This window comes from Cyprinus carpio, chromosome B2, assembly GCF_018340385.1.
Source record: "Cyprinus carpio isolate SPL01 chromosome B2, ASM1834038v1, whole genome shotgun sequence".
Classification (NCBI taxonomy): domain Eukaryota; kingdom Metazoa; phylum Chordata; class Actinopteri; order Cypriniformes; family Cyprinidae; genus Cyprinus; species Cyprinus carpio.
In genome coordinates, this window is record NC_056598.1 from 2,857,528 (window position 1) to 2,879,763 (window position 22,236).

At 37.8% G+C, this 22,236-nt stretch overlaps 1 pseudogene; it reads left to right on the top strand.

The window, feature by feature from the left end:
• The first annotated feature begins 500 nt into the window (after positions 1-500).
• On the top strand, positions 501-20,700 carry LOC122136387 (annotated as a pseudogene).
• Positions 20,701-22,236: the final 1,536 nt, after the last annotated feature.

A 22,236-nucleotide genomic window follows, 5' to 3' on the forward strand; every position in this document is an offset into this window, starting at 1 on the left:
TAAATATATTTCATATATAAACATAACATATGGTTCTTAAATATATACATGCATGTGTGTATTTATATAAAGCCTACATAAATATACATAACACACACACACACATATTATGTAAAACAAAAACTTTTATTTTGGATGCGATTAATCAGTTGGCAGCACTAGCATTTGCATTTATATATATATAAAAATACACCACACACACACACACACACACACACACACACAAACACACACAACACACACACACACACACACACACACACACACACACACACACACATAGGCCTATGTATAATATATATATAGATATATATATATATATATATATATATATATATGTATATATATATATATATAAAAGACAAGTGGAAATAGGTTAAAATAGGTATAGATATATAAAAAATCAATAAAATGTATTTGCGTATTTTATTGTTTACAGTTAGTTCTCTGTAGGAAGGCGTTGAACACCTGTTGCGTGTTGTAACAGACACCTGGGAAGAATGGTCCAGCCAATCAAATGGCGAGTTGCTGGTTGCTTGACAACAGGCCGGCCAATGAGAGTCGTGCTTGTTTATTCAGAAGAACAGAGTTGCACTTCAAATCATCCGAACATCTCCTGCGCTTCAGGGCAGGTGGCTGATACTATCTCACACAAACACACGGCATCTTTAAACACTTCAAACACGGATCAGTCTGAAAAACCTCATCGGTGTGTATCCTGGATCCGTGGAGCCACAGCTGATGTAAGTCAAGCCGTGTGACTGTGTGTTAGCCGCTGTGCTAAAGCTGAAACTCGGCTGTGTCTCAGTCTTAATTGTCGTGTGCTGCCTACATAGACAGCTCGTCTAGGAGCGAAGAGACACGTTCAGATCCGCCCAATAAATGCTGTCTGTGTAGTTGACTGAACACAGACCCACCGCGTCCTTTGAATGCTAGCGAATGCGCATAAACAAATGTGTGTGAAATATGATTTTCAAAGAAGCAGTGTTATAGTGAGAACTGAGAATATCAGAATCAGATTTAACTAGTGTCACTAAGTGCACGTTTCCGCCATCTAGTGATAAAACACAAACAATCCCGACTGAATGTGGATGCTTTGCTCTGATGTCATTTCGGTTTGAAGCAGTAACGAATGTTTGGAAGCAGGTGCGTGACGTCATAATGTCAACAAAGAGACGTCAGCAGCTGTTAACAAAGTAATAATAAAGACTCGTGTGGGCTAAGTATTTATATTTTATATAATGCATGTTCATTTTTTATTTTATTTTTTTATTTTTATTTTTTTGAGATGTACAGGATTTGTGAACGAGGTAAAAATATATTAATTGTACTCTTTTGGCAGTAAAGCTGTTTAGTTTCCTGTATTGCTTCTGTAACTGTGCTGAGGTGATCAGTTCGGGCCTTTGTCGAGGAACAGGATCTCTTACAACCGTGTTTAATGTTGTGTAAGTTAATGTTCCACCCATCCACGAGGGCTCTTGTGAAATCTGAAGAATGAGAATCTCTCCAGCTGCTGACACGGAGTTAAAGTCCCTTATCTAGACTCTCTCCCTAAGCATGCTGCTGATATCTTCTTGATTAAAACGCTCTCTCCACCTCCAAGCCTCTCAGAACTGAACGACCTTGACTACAGGAAGCAGTGTTTTTTTATCATTTACCATCATAACGACAGTTTAAATCAGAAGGAAAAGAAACCGAGCATAGAGGATTAATTATTAACATATTAGTTCACACACATCCATAAATCTGTATGCCATTACAAACAGCAAATGAACTTATTAATAAACTTTTTTTTTCTTATTAGAAACTGGCCAGGCTTCTGTCTAAAAGCTCAGAAATGCTAGAACTTAGCCTTTCAATTACTGTGAAATTGGTCTTAAATTTCACTTGAAGTGGCATCAAAAAGGTCTTGAAAAGTTTTAAATCTAACTCTACAAAACCTGCAAATACACAGTGAAAATAACTTAGTGGTGTTTGCTAAGATAAGCATCTGTTACTAACTGCTTATACTTTTTCCAAATAGTATTTTTTCCCAAACCCTGCCATTATGACCTCTCACGTTTTATTTTTGGGTTTTGTTTTGTCTCTCTGAAGAGGACTGAGTGGAGTGTAGACAGGAAAGTAGGGCAAGAGAGGGAGTGGGGAATTGGGATCGAGACCATTTCACATCCTTGTTCACCAAGAACATAATTCACCTTTTTTTTACACTTCATATAGAATATATTTTGATAAATATTAATAATGGAAACTTGACAACAGTAAAAAAGTAAATCAAATGCATTTTTACTAGTGCAGTCAAACGATTAATCGTGATTAATCGCATCCAAAATAAAAGTTTTTCTTTACATAATATATGTGTGTTGTAGCGAATCAGCTCAAAGGGGAAATATGAATAATCAATCATAACTAGTTATGATTCATTATAAATATTTAGATCCGCTGTAAGTATTTTCTTGACCTCTCAGTGTCAACTGTCTGTCAATTCTAAGAACGTTACTTTCCTGTTTAAGGAAAATAACTTTCTTACTGTACAATACTACTCAGAGCATGTAGCTAAAATCTGCATGATTAGGGACTTCAGTTATGAACAGACAATGAAAACCTCAAGTGGGATACAAATAAGACTTTATTAACTACATGAACACTTAAACTAGTCTAACACTAATAAAACACACACAATAAAAAAAAAAAAAAAAAAAAAGTTGGCATTTGGAAAATGGTTAAGTGCACGGATTCAAACTTGCACAGTTGGCATAGGAAAAAGGATGATGCAATTTGATATTCAGCAGATCTACAGCCTGAAGGAAACATCAGTTTCTTAGTTCAAACACACCTTTGTAAAAGGTGCATATGATAATTAATGTATCAGTAAATAAGACTAAGTTTGATACTTGCACGTCTCGTCTGTTTGATAAAGAGTCCTGATGCACTTTGGGGCTCCAGTTGGTCTCTGCTGAAGTGAGTTGATGAGACCAGTTCTAGTCAGAGGATCTTGATGAATGAATATTCAAGCCTGAAGGCCTGGTGCAAGCTTAGTGTGGTTTTTAAGGCTCTTAGCTCAGCATCTTCTCCTGGAATTCCTGAATCTAGAAGAACCGACCTGATCTGGTGATCAGTGATCTATTAGGGGGATGATGTCACACCCTCAGGATTTGAGTGAGCCAATGAGGAATGGTACCTTTTGGAGGGAAGTTTTACAACTCTTTGTTTCTAGTATGGTGTCTTGCGTATGAAATCAGATCTGGGGGTTCAAGAGAAGAATCTTTAAGATTCTTATAAAACGAATGCGTTGCATAGGCATCAACATTATAATATACACTCTCATTTAGATCATGAAAATACAAACTCATAGATACCAAACATCATATAGATGAGTTATATTAACTAGTGATCCATCATAAGCATGTATAAAACATATACAATACACAATATACAAGAACAGTAATAGCATACACAATGCCCTAAAGTATATGTGAATTAATTCAAAGAAAGGTTTTTCTATGAATTAATTAGAGAAGAGTCCCTTTTTATGTGCATTGTGTGTCTGTTTTTGAGAGACTTGAGTTAAGAGTTGCTTAGCCACATTCCTGAGCGTCGTAAACCTAGTGTTATCAGATAGTGTGCCTTTGGTTGCTATGGAACCAGAGGTCTGTTCTGCCTTTTTTGAGGTGATAGTTGCATTTTGGGGGAAAGGTCCATAGACACTTTGGTTAGATGAGGAGGCGTTAGATATTATTTGTTAATAAACTCTAAGAAAGGATATTTTGTGGCCACAGATACTAGATACTATTTGCTTAAACTCTAAGAAAGGATATTTTGTGGCCACAGATACTAGATACTATTTTTGAAAATATTTGCATGTATATATTTATATTCATATAATTTATATTATATATAAATATATTTATTATATAATCATTTTTTTTCTTAAATATACATGCATGTGTCTGTATTTAAATATACACAGTACACACACATTATGTGAACAAACTTTTATTTTGGATCCGATTAATCGCAATCATTTGTCAGCACTAATTTTTACATAATTTAAGAAAAAAAAAACAGAGAAAGAATTTACAGATTATACCTCACAAATATCAATGGACTTGATGGTGTGGATAAAAAGCGTATGAAAAATGAATTTTCCAGGAGGAAAACAGAACAATGTCTTGGGCCTTAATCATAACTCCTTCGCTTAACATAGAATATAATATAAAGCATTCTATTGACAATATATCCCCATGGCTTAAGAAAATCATCTAATTTTCCTTTTGAATTTAGTGTTGTTGTTTTTTTTTTTAACCCCATTGGCAGATACTTTTATTTTAAGCATAGTCGCTTAATTTTGATACATTTATTTTTTCAGAAAACGTATTATATATTAAATCATTTTGCTTCTCAAGTAAATGTATCTTGATTTGAAAGTATTTAGATAATTGCACTGCAAAACCACAACAAAATTATATGCAAGAGAAACATTTTTGAAGTGTAAGTGTGCACTTCCTCAAAGTATTTACTGTTTTTCGTGATTGGATGCGTCCATGTTTTTTTTCTGAATTCTGAACTGAATCTGTGAAGTCTTGCCTTTTCTTGACAAGTGTCTGTGTGAGTTACTTAACCAATGAAATGGGCTGTGGGGCGGGGTTTGCCCTTCACTGGTTTGGGGGGAAATGCTGGTGTATGACACATCAATCCTCCCGTGCTTTATGCTTTCTTGCTCTGCGTGTGGTGAAAACGCGTAGAAAAAAGAATTTTCCAGGAGGAAAACGGGACAATGTCTTGGCCTTAATCATAAACCTTTGCTAACTTAGAATATAATTATTAAGCATTTAGTGACAATATTTAGCCCTATGGCTTAAGAAAAATCATTCTAATTTACTTTGAATTTTGTGGTGGGGGTTTTTTGTTTTGTTTTTAACCCCCTTGGCAGATTACTTTTGTTATTTAGCATAGTTAGCTTAATTTTGATACATTTATGGTTTAGGAAAACAAGTATTATATTTAATCATTTTGCTCGCAAGTAAATGTATCTTGATTGACAGTATGTAGTAATTGCACTGCAAAACAACGGACAAAATTACATGTAAGAGAAAGTGCAAGTGTGATTATTTTTTATAGATACATATATCTTATAATTTGTAGGGCACAAACCAGTGTGCTTTTGTCATGTAATTGCAGAGCCTGATCGTCACTACACAACTGTGTTGTTGGTAGCACTTCATCAAAGTATTACGGTTTTTTATGATTGGATGCATCCATGTTTTTTCTGAATATTGAACTGAATCGTGAGTCTTGCTTTTCTTGACAAGGTCTGTGCGGGTAATTACTTAACAATGAAATGGGCTGGGGGCGCGGGGTTGGCACTTCACTGGTTTGGGGGGAAAGGCTGGTGATGGACACATCAATCTCCGTGCTTTATGCTTTTCTTGCTCTGCGTGATCTCACCCCCTACGTCCCCCGGCGGCTTATGATAATCTGCAGCGGATTCACGGGCTGTTTAATACGGCTTAACAGGCCTATGATTGTGTAATCCAGTGCACTCTCTTCAGTTTCAGGCGTTGATGCCGAGTGCTAAGACTCTGTCTCTGGCCAGCCACTTGTGTACAGCCTGCATTTCTTATTTGGATGCGCAGGACACTGGAGAATCCATCCGAGCGTGAAAGTTTCATGGGCGATTGGTGGTAGTCCAACATATGCTTGCCGATCCCATCTCTCGGGTGAGGCAGCAAACATGGAAAATGTTGAGCCGGCTTGATCTTGTTAAGAGACCGAGCTACTTTGAGCATGCATGAATTAATCGTGAGTGTTCTGCTTCTTTGGCCATTATATTGAAGCAAAATTTTACATGTGTGTGTTGTGTTCGTAAAAACTCTAGTAAACCAGCAAAAGGTCAAAATCTGCACTCATGTCAAGGCGCTAGAGTGACGTTTGAACTGGAGGGGCCTAGAAAAAAAATGCTTATTTTTTTTCTTGTGCATAAAGTTGAGTGCAAAGCGTCAAAACCAGCATGGTTTCAATTCAGGGACTAGGTTGTTCTGCGCTTTTGAATATTATAATGTCGAAAGTCATAATTTTTCTAACTTATACGACCATTGTCTGATCGTCACACGTTTTCACATTTAGATCGTCAGCAGAACATCTTGAAATCCTGTTTAAAAACTTCATACCATTTTCCTTTAATAATAAAATGCACCACATAGTGTTTTAATTCAATATCTCCCCGGCAACGGCAACACACTGCCTGAAAGTATTTGTTTCTTTTTTATTATTTTTAAAACTTTTCCTCAACCAAACAACTCTCCCAGGTAGTTTTCTTTCGCAGCTGTTACACGGCACTATGTTAAAACAGTCATGTTAGACATGTCTAGTTTCGCCAGGCTTTAATGGACAGGCCTCTGCCTTTTCTTTTGTCTTCTTCACAGACACCAAAGAGAGTCCAGTATTTCTGGGAGTCAGGGCATGTCTCCCTCCAGGCAAAAACTTGCCCCATTCGCTGCATTCCACCATGCTCTGCCCAAAACCTCTACAGCGTGATAAGTGCGTTTCTGCACCGAGGAGAACATATCGCAGTGCATCGTATATTATACAATCAGGTACACTACTGGAGGAGGGTGAACCACATGTTGGATATGAAGATGTCTGGGGTTAAACTATTACTATTTATCTTTCATCTGCCTGGTGATAGAAAATAAAGCAACCCATTGATAATGTAACAATTTAATGGACTGAAAACACAAACTTAAATGGTGGAAGGTTTTATATGCATTACACACAAAGCAAAAGAGTGATGTTTGTTATAGTGCTCTACTCTGTGTGCATTTATTGTGGTCTTGACAGTAACATCAAACGAACCAGCACAAGGTGGTGCATTTGAGGGACAGGGCAGATTTGACTTGTACCTTTAAGGACACCGTTATTCTAGCTGTTAATAGATTATTTCGAAGTTAATGTTCCTGTCTTCGAGTGTAACCTATGGGAAACACCCCTCCAGGTGTGACGATTGTTTGAGTCTGTACAGACTGGTTGCAGATTCATTGGCTGATTGCGCTAGCTCCTCCCTCTGCTGTGTCTTCGCACATTTCCTTGTTTTATCAGGAGTGAGGACACACACGATAACGGTGTTAAGAGTTTGGGTCTTTGTCATGCTTCCTGCCACAACTCAATGGCTTTTTGAATATCTCTCACTGCAATAATTTAACATTGAGGGTCCTTCATTTAAGGCCCTCTTTCTTTATGAATAATACAGAAGAAAATGGAGTCATCACTTGTGTGTCCCGGGCTTCATGAGCTTGGGTCCTGGGAGATTCCAGTGTTGCCTTGAGGCTGTGGAGAGTCAGCTGATCGGATTGCTCCCGTTTTTCTTGCACTCTCACAGATCGAGTGTCATCTCTGGTGGAGTTTGCACTCTCGGCTGGGGAAGTTTTCTTTCTACTTCTGTATGGGGACTCTTGAGGAGTTTGGCAGATAATCAGAGCGGCACTCGTTTCAAGGAAATGTCGTCATTTGGATTTAGAGCTTTGAGTGTTGTGGACACATGCCATGATAATTTTAAATGTAAATATTCCAACAAATATAGTATTCTATGATTTACATGCCACCGCCCAGCTACGACTCAGGAGGCTGTCTAAAATCTCACGAAAAACTCACATTAGTTTCTCAGTTAAATGACATTTCATAATATGTCCCAGAATTGCTGTTAAAGTCCTCATGAAATCCCAAATGACCTATTTACTTTGTTAGCCACACATTTATATCTTGAGATGAACAATTAATCTGTGCAGTTGGTTTGTCTTGGTAATCTAAAATCTGAACACTTGCGTCTCTCGGATTCTGTTCTGTTAGTTTGGTGCCATTTCACATCTCGGCACAGGTGTTGAACAACAATCTTTTGTTTGCGTGCCACACAGAATGCATCGAAAAGCCCAGAAGTTTATGATGGATGTGCTCTTAAGAAGCCATACTGAACCCATTATTTCTAGGTCAGGCTGTGCAGTCTTACATTATGGGATGGGTTTTAACTGCTGCTCAGCCAAGTAAAGCGCCCATTTGGGAAGGCTTGCAACAGACAGAGGACGGACAGTTTGTGTTCTTTTACGCTCCTATCTCATGCACTGGACTGGAGACATGGAAGGCTTTCTCTGAATCTAAGCAACTTTCTGGCAATTTGCAATTTTGGCTCTCATGATGAGCCTCAGGGACACTCTTTCACCGGCTTCAGCTGTAAAATTCCTGATGCCTCTCTGTTCATTGGGAAGAACATCTCATGAAGGTCTCCTGTGGGTTCTGCAAACCATATTAAAAAAGGTTCACTATCCAATTTTTGGCACTAACCCCCTCATAGCTCAGCCACTAGGGCTGTCAAAAACAAAACTAAAAAAAATTTGTTGATTTTAAAATAAAAAGATAGTCATTTATTTATATGCTTTGAAGAGGACGTTGCATAATAATATTTTGCTCAATGCCGCCCTCTTGTGGGCCTCAGGAGAAGCCAAAAGCCTTTTTTTTTCTCTTAAACTGCAATTTTGCCTTGTGAATATTGATAAAATTTAAGTACAAAATTCAAATGTATTTTTTTCAGCCCACATTTGCTGGAACAGCCCCACTCACCACAAAAGCTCAGGAAGTTTAGATTTATGGCAGACAAATACCCTCCCTGTAAGAAGATAGGAGCTGTAGAGAATATGGCTTCCTCGTCAAGAGGGAGTCTGGTTTCTACATCCAGTATGTTCTAGTGCTTGAAAAATGGATGGCGGGTGTTGTGCCTTTGGGAAAAAGTCTGTTCACTGCGAGGTGATGATAAATGTTCTTGTGCAGTTTTTTTGAAAAACATCCAGTCTATTGAGTTGGAAAGGTGATCCATCTTCATGTGACACACAAATACCGTCGGAGGTAATGGTGGTTTTTTAGCCTTGAGCCGATTTCCTCCCAGACATTGAGAGACTGGTCATGTGGTTCATCAGGATGGACAACATCAGTGGGTATCTTATGTGAAACACTAGGGGGGAATGCATTTTATGCCCCATTCCTAAGCTTCTGTCGCTGAGGGCGCGTGCATCTCCAGGCGGTTTGTGTTATACTGGGAGCCGCTCTTTCTCAGGGTTACAGGGAGAGGCCTGGAGAAGGGGAGTTTGCATCCTTAGACCAGTGGTCTGATTTTTTTTTTTTTTTTTTAGCTTTGAACGAGACGGCTCATGCCCCATTTATCCTCTCTGTCTCCTCTGTTGCCTTTGGGATGGGACACTTCTGGCTTATGTGCTGCCGATGGGTCCATCAGGAGTGCTTTTTCCACTAAGTCTGCTTCCGGCCAGGTTTATGAGGGTCTCTGAAGGACAGAATGCTAGTATCACCAATTTTGGCCATTTCACCATATTGTTCTCAGGTTTGGTGTCTCTACAGAAGCAGCTTCCTTGGGAGATTCTGGGGAAGCATTTCCACAAAGCATTGTATATATCTTATGGTCCACAAAGTTCCATTGAATTCTATTGGTATTGTTGGAACTGGTAACCAATTGATGCTTTTGGTAAATGATTGTCCAAATACCTCCACAACTTGCAGTGTTGCCCACTGTGAGAGCAAAAAATAAAATGCTTCTGGAATGGTATTCAAGTCTCAAGTGTATCCTGTCAATGCACCATGGTCTGCAAATAAAACTGTGGACTTTTTGCCGAATCTAGTGGAAAACGTTTCAATGCCAAGTTAAATATTTAAAAAATTAGATATTACATCAAATTTGGTAGTGTTAAACAAAGTGTTGGCACCATTTTATTGGTGCACAAAATGAGTATGTTAATTTGGTACAGGTGCGTTTTATCCACTTTATTAGAAGCATCACAATTACTAAATTGTGTTCTTGTGTTACCGAGATGAACAGATGTTTAGAAGTTTATTTTAAAATGCAAAGTATTGAAAATCAACATAAAGCTCTGGTAAATTACTCCTTCATTTCGCTTTCTGGATGTTGTTGCACGGTCATTGTCTACCCTATTCTTTGAGTCGTAGGAGGAATGAGAGGACAACATATGCTTTGTCCTCAGGGTGTTACAGATTAACATTGACTGCATGTTGATACAGTGTTGTAAACTCTGATCAGCTGCTTTTGTTGTGTTTTGTTGGCGTGTTGCCCACTATGCAAACAACAGATGTTGCATTGGGTATAAGTATGCCGACTTGGGTGAGGGGCACATCTTCCCTCTTGCCGGTTCAAGCTCACTCTACTCAGAGGTGTTGCCACTTCTCAGGCATTCTCACCAGATGCAACTTTAGAAGATACTTGTTGCGGTGGCAGGTTGGGCCTCTCTGCACACTTTTATCAGATAAATTGGTGTTGACTCCACTCTTGGTTCCCAGGTTTATCGTTTAAAACAGGTGTTATTTTTCTTCATTGTGTTGACTCTGTTTCACAGGCTCAGAAACTGGAAGACACGCTGTGTATTACTCGTTAGAACTCTTGTAAGGTTCCCATTGAGTCAGATAAGGGGATGCAGCAGTGTCTCATTTCCTACTCGGGAACCAGGGTTAAATCCAAGATGTTTCAACAGGTTTTTAATAGATTAATCCCTAGAATATAAAACTGGCCATTATGGCAATTCGCATCCATCAGAGGTCATCGGACTCCCACCCATGTACTTTGACCTGACTGACATGGTTAAAGATATATCCGTAACGTGGATTTAGTTTTTAGGCATATACCGTATGTTGTAAAGTAATTGTTTATTCAGCCATTATTTGGGGGGTTTACGGTCATTTTGCACAAGATGAGTGATATATAAAAATGGCACACTTCTGACACAAGTAATGTAACGAACACAAAATATGACAGTTAAAAGGGGGGTCCAGACTGGACAATGCAAGTTCTCTGACTTTTTTACTAGCATGTCAGTTTGCATAGGAATTAAGTGTTGCAATAAATGTTAATTTAACCAAAATTGAAGTTGTTTGTCTTGATTGCTCCTGAGACGTGCTGTACAACCGCTGCAAGAATCATGCATATTAAGTTACTCTACTAATAAATAAATATTGCAATATTTAACATAAAACACAATTACATCACTTGTTGAGAACTGAATTTTTCCTGTAATTGATAAAGCAGACGATCTGTTTTTGTCTTGGTTCTTTCTCCTCAGGAGGGTGTGTTCGCTGGGCTTGACTGGAGTGAGTTTAGAGTCTGAATCAGGCGGTCTGAGCGCTGTGCCGGTTTTGAACCTGCTGTATGAAGTGCTGCAGCTGCAGAGGAGAGCTCAGCGAGCCCTACATGAGCTGGAGACACAGCAGCTGAAGAGCGGCAGTGACCTCGAGCATCTGCAGCACAGCACCTATAGACTCAAAGTACTCCGCTCTCTCTGTTTACTCCAGACAAAACAATGGGTTGGAAATATTAAGGAATTTTAAAGTGTTAATTTTTTTTTTTTTTTTTTTTTTTTTATCTGGATTAGTCAGGGAAATAAGTAAAATCTTCCTGTAAAGTCTGGAAGATTTCTGTAGTGAATTATGAGTTTGGAGGTTTTTTTTTATTTATTTTTATTATGCCTTTTCACTGGATTTCACAAAGTTTTGGTGTCTTGCTAGTGATGATTTTAATTTTAAATGTTAGAAAATGCTACAAATCTATACGAATTAGCCACAGTTTCAGTTGCAGTCTGGAGTATGACTATTTATTTTATTATTTATTTATTTATTTATTTATTTATATATTTTTACCAGTAACACATACAGCATTCGCGAAGTGAGCTGTATTTTGCACAGTGCTGTGGTGCTGAGTTTACTATTTTATCCATTAAATAATGAAATAAGAGGAAAGTGTTGTTAGTAATGTAAAATTTCTATGCAAAAAACCCAAGCAGCCTACTGTTAATTTCTGTCACTGTTGTGTAATTGTGTCTCAGGATCAGCTGGAGCACACCAGGAGAGAGAACTCAGGCCTGCACGAGGGAGAGCGACAGCTACAGCTGAAGATCAAAACCTTACAGAACTGCCTCAAGTCTGAGAAAGAGGAAGTAAGAGAAACTCCATTCAGTGTGGTCCCACAGGCATGACAGCTGCACCACATCATGTTGCCCTTTATTTGCTAATGCATTTTTTTCCAGCATAACTAAACTACAGTTTTGTTTCTCAAACACAGAAAGTTTGAAATGTAAAATGCAAAATAGCAATGTATTTTCCACCGTATTTCCCCACACTGTGCCTGTGTGTGACCTAAAATGAGCCCTGTGTCACTCCTTTCTGAAGTTGTGGGTTATATGACACTTCTTTTCTTAACATAAACATAAATGGTGAAAAAAAAAAAAAGTCAAACAAAACAATCATGATCTGTAATATCAAAAGCAAATGTGACCGAGCGCTTGCAGTGGAAACACTGTCTAACCGGGAAAATGTGTCCCAGACAGCACCACCTACTCACCTCATACTTAATATGTAATCATTCTGGACCGTGTTATGAGGAAGTTATCACAAGTGATCAAAAGATTTGTTAGAGGTGCCTGTTAATACCAGTTGAAAACTGCAATGGATATTGGCCCGACCATGCTTTTGGATAAAAGAAAAGCGCATCTTAAAGGGAAAGTTAACTTAAAAATGACCCTGCAAGAAGATCTTTTGAAGAATGTGTGTAACCAACCAGTTGCTGGGAGCCATTGACTTCCATAGCATGGATGAAAATACTATGGACGTCAAATGGGACCATTTTTCCTTTGTACATGACACCCGCACAGACTATATTCTATTGATAGAGTGTAATATTATAGTAATATAATAACCTACTATATATACCAAACTTGCTTAACAAAATTAACAATTTAAGATATTTTTGGATGAAAACTGGGAGGCCTGTGACCTCATACCTTTTCTGGACATTGACACGGTTAGAATTACTTGGCAGTCTATGGGACAATCACAGGCCTCCCGGTTTTTTCATCCAAAATATCTTAACTTTGTTCAGGAATTCCAACAAGCTCTTATGGGTTTGGAACGACATGGGGGTAAGTGATTAATGACAAAATTTACATTTTGGGGTGGAGTATCCCTTTAACAGGAAGGTCCCATTGAGAGACAACATCTCTTCTACCAGGGAGTCCTGGTCAAGATAGGCAGCAAAGGACAAAAGGACAACATTTATTTTGTAAAGCAAGTTTGTTGATATCTTTTGTTTGTTCATTCTTTCATTCACTTTTTTTTATTTAATTTTTTAAGACTTTAGTGCAAAGGTACGGTGTATTATCCTGCATAATCATCTACGCACCCTTAAAGATCATACAGCACCCTTACTGTGCAGGTACAGAAACTGCAAGAGCAATCATCTACTAATCACATCGCTAGTCGTACGGGTGCCACGCAGACTTACCACGAGTGACACCAAGTTCGGAACGAGAGAGAGGTGCACCAAAACTGAAGGAACGTCTTTCATCAACCAGGCTGCGCATTGTAGGGACAAAGAGAGACAAAAAACTGGTGAGAGTCTTCGGTGCATTTTCCTGTCCTGGCAACCTTTTATGTAGTCTTTTTAATGACTTGCAACATCACAATTTCACATTATCCTGAAACGATTTGAGTTTTCAGTGTTTGTCTATATTTGTCTGTTTTCGTTTGTTTTTGTGCCATGCTCCATTGACGTAATCATCAAACCTTGGTGGTGAAGTCAGTATGGCAAGGAGAGGCCTCTGGAAGATGACCAGGGCCACGATGAGGGGCCAGGTAACCCCTGTGGCCTTGTGGCTTCTTTTTGACATATGGCATTTTAACTTCTCTCCAGTGAAAATTCACGGTGTGAAACTCTTGTGTTGTCAGACATGAGGGCGAGATGTACAGGGCTCTGCTGAGTGATTATGAGACACGACAGAGATCTCTGATGATGGAGAAATTTCTGAGCTTAAAAAAAGTGCTGCAGCACATGAATGGGAGGACATGATCACCATTCTGAGGCCCAAAGAAGCCCGCCCCAAGCGTCCAAAACAGAGCCAGCAGATGATAGCCTGGAGCAGGTCTGAAAGTCTCCTCGCAGCTACACTCTGAACAATGACATGTTTTAAAGCTGTATATAGCATTAGGTATGTTAAAGAAAGCATTCAAACAGTGTTGTTTCGACTTGATAAAAACCTCATGAAGTCAACATCAAACCAAAAGGCACCACCTCTGAATCAGCTCTCCTTTTTGACCAACCAATACCTAATTAGCCATTTTTGGACATTAGACAATGCAGAAAAATTGTTAGATTCTTAAAATCATACCTGGAAGTTATATATGTACAGAAGCCCGTTTTCATTTCAGCCACTGAATAACAAATAAAAAAGGTAATTCTGACTATTTATCTCAATATTTATTTATTTATTTATTTTTTTCTCGTAATTGTGTGATATAGACTTGCAATTGCGAGACAAAGTCCCAATTCTGAGAAATAAAGTCAGAACTGTGAGATATAAACTCACAATTGTGAGGAAAAATTCAGAATAAAGTTAGAATTTATTCAGTGGTTAGAATTTATGATTTTTATTTTTTTTTTTTTCAGAATTGGGTGATATAAACTCACAATTCTGAGAACAAAGATCAGAATTTGCAGAAGAAAATAAGTCAACATGCCGAGTTTATATCAAGCAAAGTCAAATTGCAAAAAAAAAGTGAGAATTGTAGTTTATATCTCAATTACAAGAACTTTAGAATTCATAATTATGAGTTTATATCAACGCCACCTTCACGAGAAAAAAGAAAGTCAAATTGTGAGATAAGAAAAGTCATAATAACCTTTTTTTTTTTTCAATTCAGTGAACGTGCTTTCCATAGTTATAATATGAATTAAATAATTTAACAATATACATGCATACATATTGTTTTTTTTTTTTTGGGATAATATTTCTCACCCATGTTGTTCCGAACCCATAAGACTTTTGTTCATCTTTAATAAACAAATATATTTTGAAGATGGAACATGGCAGATTACCATTCAAAACAAAATGTTCATAAAGAGATAATCAAATGAAGATTGAGCGGCATGAGCCTTTATTGTAATGAGCTTTATGTGATGAACAGATTTATTTGAGGCTTTTTTCATACATAAACACTGATCAGTATACAAAAGAAGCTCATCCAAAATATGGTTTAGAAAATACAGTTAAGGCTGTCTATTTTTCCATATTTGTGCTAAATGTGTAGTACACGATGTTGATCAATGTTCATATTTATATAAAAAAAAAAAAAAAAAAAAACTTAGAATTTTTTCATCTAAAAGCGAGATGTGGTCTCTTTAAAAGAAAAAAAGACTTGTTGAAGTTTAAACTCTGCTCCTAATTTCATTTGGAATTGCTTTTACATCTTTATGAACTTATTGTATGGTGGGAAAAGGGACTTTCAAACTGAAAAGGTTTTTATAAAATTATCTTCATTTTGTTGTTTCAATCCTTTTACCGGGTTTGGAATGACATGAGGATGTTTTTTATTTTGTGGAATGACCTCTCCCTTCAACCAGGGCGGTCCCTCTGGAGGGTGAGGACGGAGGCTGGTTGTGACCGCAGCAGAGAGGGTCTGGAGCAGTCGTATGTGTGACAGGCCGGCGCGCAGCAGCCTCACCCAACAGCATAAGCCTGAAGTGGAGGAAAGATCAAAGAGCCAAATGGAGAGACTCGACAGCCAAGAAGGTACGACGTGTGGCTGTGCTTTCCTCTGTAAATGCTTTTTTCAGATCTAAAAATTATTACAATCCTGGAGTGTAAATGGCCAAAATAAACCAGTGCGACAACAATTCAGGGTGTCCGCGGGGTCTTAAAAAGTATTAAAAGTTGATAAATTCAATTTAGAGAAACTTAAGGGCCTTAAAAGTATTAAAGTATTAATGCTTAAAGGCCATTTCCCAAAGTATTAAATTTTTGTATCATCTTTTCATTATGTATATTTGTTCGAATAGGGGGGTTCTGTGTCAGTTTATTTATGGAATCCCACTTAAGATTTGAACGTCATCTGTTAGCGCGCTCACTTACTGAATGCACTGCTGTGTGATAGCGCGAGGCTTGTTGATCCAGCTCTCACTGAATTTCAGACCATTATCGCGTACTCCCAGTCCGATCGCTCCGAATTTGAATCAGCTCCCGCCAAACATTCTAATATTGTATATAATTTTTAGCATCATGGCGCCGCTATCAATCTGTGGGGTTATTTAAATCCCTTTTGAAATAATAAAGAGGGCAGTTCTCTTTCGATTCTCAGCGATCGCGCAGTGCACTATTAATAAAGGAGCTACATATATATTTGTCAATAAGCTTCGCAATTCTGTCGAGGAGGAAAAGAAAAATCCTCCAACATCTTGTCAGTAATCATCGCGTTTACTTTTGACCTGCTGATCAGTCAATCCTGACTTCTGCAGATGATGTTGGATGCAGGGTTGTTGTTGTTTTTATATACGAGAATTGGGCTCTTTTAAACTATTGCAATGGGTTGAGGTTTTCCCCTTTGAAATGTGCATAAGGTAAGTTAAAGCTTTTGAAATATTGCATAAATGAACATTTAGTGTGAAAATGCTTGCACTGAAACATTTTGCATTGGTGTACCATAATAATAAAACTGTGCTAAGCTGTTTTTGGGCCACAATAGTAGGAAGGCATCTTGAGCGTGTGTTTATGATAAATGTGTATAGTATAATAGTGACTGTTAAAATATGTATTTTAGGGATGGAAATGACCCTTTTTTATTTTGGGACCCCCAAATGGTAATTGCGCTAATTTTTTTTTTGTTTTTTTTTTTTTTGTTTTAACCGCATTGGGATTGGGAATGCACAATTAAAAAGGATGTAATAGTTGTGATCATTATTTTACCATGATCATTCCCAATTTGATCAGGAGCAGCTACTGACCACTATCAAATCAAGCACTCCGTAAGCACTGTGTAAACTGTCCTGATCAGGTCAGATCTTTGTCATGAGATAGTGTTCCACAAAAGCAGCTATGGTGTTGCAGGACAGTTATAAGCGATGATGTTACCATTACAACTTTTGAATATACTGTATGAACTCATTGTCCCGTCAGCTCTGGATGAGCTTTATTTTCCCTCTCAATCAGTTTGGTCAGTTGTTTTGTTTATTGGTCTAATTCTTGGTTCTTGGGTTGCATTGGTTAGTCACTCAGTTAATTATTCTTGTGCTTACGTTCCAAACCTTCTGAATTATGTTGTATTGCCAAGGAGTTATCACAAAAGTCGGTCTGTTTTAGTTGTGCTAATCTTACAATCAATTTAGGCCAATAGTAAATGTAAGTTAAAGTGTCGCCGTTGTAACGGTTAAAAACTTGGACGTAAGTAAGCGATGAGGGTCTTAAAAAGTGTATGGAACGAGTCTTTAAAAAAGGTCTTAAAAGGTATACATTGTACTCCCAGGGATTCCTGTATTTACCGAATGTGTATCCAGGGACAAAATACTTGGCAGGTGCTGTAGATGTCGAAATGAAACCTAAAACGAAAACCTTTAGTAAGCTCAGACACTTCATTAAAAAAAATGTTTTATGCTGTCATTTGATTGACACAATACAGGAATTTCATATTATTGTAGAAAAGAAATCAAGTTGTTTATCAATTTCAGTTGATTAGACATCATTTTGATTATTATCATTTAATGGGATGCAGAAAAAATTTAATTTGAAAAAAAATAAAACAAACTTTTCATAGGGACCTATTGTTTTCCCATATATATAAATTGTGTATGTTTCATGATTTCAATAATTAGGCAGTGCTTTTTGATTACTGCAATTTAATTTAACCATTAAAAATGTATTTGGAAAAAAATAATAAAAAAATGAAATTTTCGCCCCCACTTTGCTTTCTACAAATTTTCATCAGTTACGTATGGGTCCTGTTCTTGCTTGAATAGCTGATGTTGAACTTGGGACCAAACATTTAGATTTAGAGTCGGTTTTTTGTAACGGATGTCTCTGCTTGTGCTTGTTGCAGCGTCACTGGTGGGACCGTGTCCGGAGCCGAGGGAGCCGCCGGTGATGTCCAGGAAGGAGCGTGAGGAGGAAGTCTTGGCAGCCGGATGAGACTGGAGTTACAGCAGTTGTTAAAGAGTTCATCCACAATGCAGCAGCAGCTTCTGCGGTCAGTGGTCTGTACACACTAATCTACACATCACTTCCAATATCAGATTCTGTCAGTGGACCCAAAACTGACTGTCAGTCGGTTTGCACTGTGTGTGTAATGATTTATGGATGCTTTGTGCATGAGCAGATCCAATTCAGTGTCTGCTCCCTTCCATAAATGGGCCAAACCTTAAATCAAGATACATTTTTGTATTTGAGATGCAAACTGAAGAAATGAAGTCTTGTTCATTGAGAAATTAAGCAAAACTTGTTTTCCCCTTGCATTGGCAGATATGTTTTTTTTCATAATCATAAATCAATGCATTTTTGATAAATGTCTCAGAAAACGAGACTTCTTATGTTCATTTTTGCATGGTGCACTGGGAAAAGGAGGGAAGAACATCAATAATTAGTGACTCAGAAGCTAAAAGTAAAAGATATTTTCATATTCTAGCTAAGCCGATTTTCATAAAATTAAATTATGAAGATCAGTTGGAATTATATTTTACATGTTTTAAAGAGATTAACTTCTAATACATTTTAATTTGTTCTCCTCAGACATTTACAGAAACAAAGTGATACACTCCTCCTTTTAACTCTTTCCCACTGCCAGCATTTTTTTAAAATAAAGAGTTGCCAGCCACCGCCAGCGATTTTGATGATTTTCACTAAAATTGATGGCTAACAGTATATATTTTGCTGTCATGAATATTTGAATATGCAATACACCAAAAATAAAGATCAAAGCCTCTACTTTTAAACTTTCACTTTTATTTTTTATTCTTGCGTAAAGTATTTCACTTTTTGTATCAACACTTGACTATAGGGTAGGTTTTCATAAAAATTTATCATTTTGAGCAAACAGGTGAGATAAATCCTCCGTTTTTTATCAAAAAACCTACATCTGGATAATATTCGAGTCCGATTATCAAAAGCATAAAATCCATTAAAGTGCTTCCATCAACACCTCAAAGCTTTGACACAGACATATACCACTTCCTGGGATCAACATTTTACTCCATAACATTATGCAGTTTCATTTAATATGCTGTCAATTGCGAATTATTTATCATATGCATCTGTTTACATAAGACGAGCACTGGTTCTCCGATCACTGTTCACATGTGTTTTTGTTCAGAAGATGTGTAATAAGCATCCCCCAAGTGTATAACAGTGAAAACACAAAAAAGCTGTAAAAAATTAGATCAATGGCAGGAAGAGTGAATTTGTTCCTTAAGTTCTTTAGTGGTCTTAAAAGCGTTCGTTCTTCAGGTTGCAGAAAGCCTGTAGGCGTGTGGCTGTATTGGAGTCTGGTGTGTGTGTTTGCAGCAGCAGCTGGAAGCTCACCACGTCACGATGAGGAAGGCAGTGACTCTGCTGAGCGACTGCTGCAGCTGGAGGAGAAAAAGCTGACTCCAAAGAGGAGTGGAGACACTTTAACGAGCAGAAGAGGAACTTTGAGCGAGAGAGGAAGAACTTCACTGAAGCTGCTATTCGTCTGGGACACGAGGTACTGAATACATACAAATACATTTATTACAGTTAACATTAGAGGAGGCATGCATTTAGAAATCGAATTATCCTTGGTTTCGAGAAACTCTTGTGTGGCAGATGGAATGGGATGAATGCCACGGAAATAAGTAAAATTAAAGGGATACAAGACTTACAAGACACAAAGCTATTTATTAAAAGGTGAACCACCAACGTCATGCCTACCTTGTCAAACTATAATGCCTATAAACTATAAAGACGTGTTTAGCTGATGTATTTAAAGTATCACCTGAATGTATTTTAGAATTTTTGTCTAGTGTATATATGTATATTTTTTTTGGTAATTTGCATGACTTGTTATTTATCTGTTTTATGCCTAAAGATAGCCTTGCGGCTGATATGGTTTAAATAAATAAGCAAACAAACTCAAGCTCTGAGTAAAACATCCGTTCATCATCTGAGTCTGTAGCTTCTTATAACAATGAACTGAAAGCTCTTCACATCCATACAGACGTGTTTACCTGTTGCAGTGTGTCAGTGTAGTTTGCACACCAAAGACACTGACACAATAATAAAAAAAAAGCGAATTAAACCATGGGCAGGGATTTTTGGTCCTCTGACACTATACGTTTTTGGTTGCAGAAATTTTGGTACATCACACTCCATCTGGCTGTTTTTAACTCAAGAAGATGTTCTTTGTGAACAGCCCTTAACTCCTGTTAGTTTTTTTTTTTTTTTTATCCCCTCTTTAGAGGAAAACATTTGAGGAAGATCGAGCTGCATGGCTGAAGACGCAGTTTTTGAACATGACTCCATTTGTAGACCGTAAAAGACCTGCGTTGTCTGAACCTCACAGTGCGCTATCAGTTGGTGAGTGTCCCTGAGACCCTACAAAACATCCCACGCCTGACGCTTTGCTCACTGGGGATCAGCTGATTGATTGATTCTGTGAAATGCATCGCTTTTCTGTTTGTGAAAGTTCATGTGTGTGTGTGTGTGTCTCTAGGCACAGAACCCGAGGCCAAACTGCAGTCCACTCCACCGCTCGTGACCAAGTCCCTGTTCTCCACCCCTAGAGCTGCCCCGCTGAAGATGCCCTCCACTGCTGACCTCTACCGCACGCCTGCACCTCATCCCAGACAGCAGGTAGTGCCACAAATCATCCAAAAATGGAAATTCTGTCATGAATTTACCCTTACATCATTCCAGCCCTTCACACAGGTCATTTACCTCATAACAAGGTAAAAGACCACAGTTGTCAAGCTCCTAAAATCAGGACAAACACATGATGGTTAAAGCACCGTGAAAATGATACACAAGGCTGCTGTGCTACATTCGGTCTTTTGAAGCCAAAGCACAAAACACTTGCAAAGTGGGTACGAAGAACACAAGTGTGTTTTCAACTTTTGATTAGTATTAATCATTGGTATAATTTTTTTGTTTTTTTTGTTTTTTTTGTTTTTTTGTTTTATTATTATTTTTAATTTTTAGTAATATGTGACCCTGGAGCACAAAAGCAGTCTTAAGTCTCTGGGGTATATTTGTAACAATAGCCAAAAATACATTGTATCGGTCAAAATTTTAGATTTTTCTTTTTATGCCAAAAATCATTAGGATAAAATTCTGTTCCAATTTTCTCGCCCTGAACCACCAGAGGCAGTGCTGAAAAGCACTACGTGGAAAACGCCTCAGGCTCACCGCTTGAAACGCAAAAAAAATTTCCCACTCGAATCAACTTATTTTCTGTGTTACCGACAGTTTGTTTTCTGTCTCTCCATGAGGCCACCGGGAAAGTCCGAGTGGTGATATGGTTGACAAAGTCCCACGGTTTTGACGTTATTGTTCGCCAGACTGCAGTGGCCCATCTCGTTGGTCAGAGGACGAGAACAGCCCCATCTGAGTAAACACAACAGTATTACACCTGATCAAAACACTCAGAAGTTTACACTTTGACTTAACTCCATTTTTTCAAGCTGTTGTTAATTTGTAAAGATGTCTTCCATTCACCCCCATCACAGCATGACCAACCACGCTGCTTTCCTTTACCCTCCCTCATGACGGTTATGCTGCGTTGTCCCCCCTTTAGGGATTTAGGGTTTGATATAAACAGATGGTGTGTTTTTGCTGGATCAAATTGATCGTCGGAGACAATCATTTGCATTTTTGCAACCATTAATCTCATAAATTATGTCAAGTGGCCATGTGCTTTGTGTAGTAGTTCATTAGAGTGTGATTTAAAAATATACCGTTAATCAGCCTTTGGTGATGATTTTTGTGAGCTGTAAATGGTTAGCATTAATATCATTAAGCACTTTTAAGAGGAGAATTCTGGCTAATGTAGGCTTTTAAAATACTAATATAATTTGGATATGTTGATTTGTCCATTATTTGTTTTGGCAAAAACAGATTTATTTTTGGGTTGGCGTTTCACATTTAGTTTTTGTACTTTTTATTATAATTCAGTGTGAGTGCTAAGTGTTATGTTATTGATCACGAAAACATACTTTTTTAATGCAAGACAAGGAATAGGAGCAACTTTTTTCCACTTGAGTACTTTTGAATCGAAAAATCAAGAATGTCCTTTGATAGAATTACTTGTATAGAACACGTTTACACATTTAAAGATCAGTTGCTTTAAATCAGTGCAATAAAGTTTGAACACCGACATTTGAAAGTAAAGATCTATTTGTGGTTTAAAAGT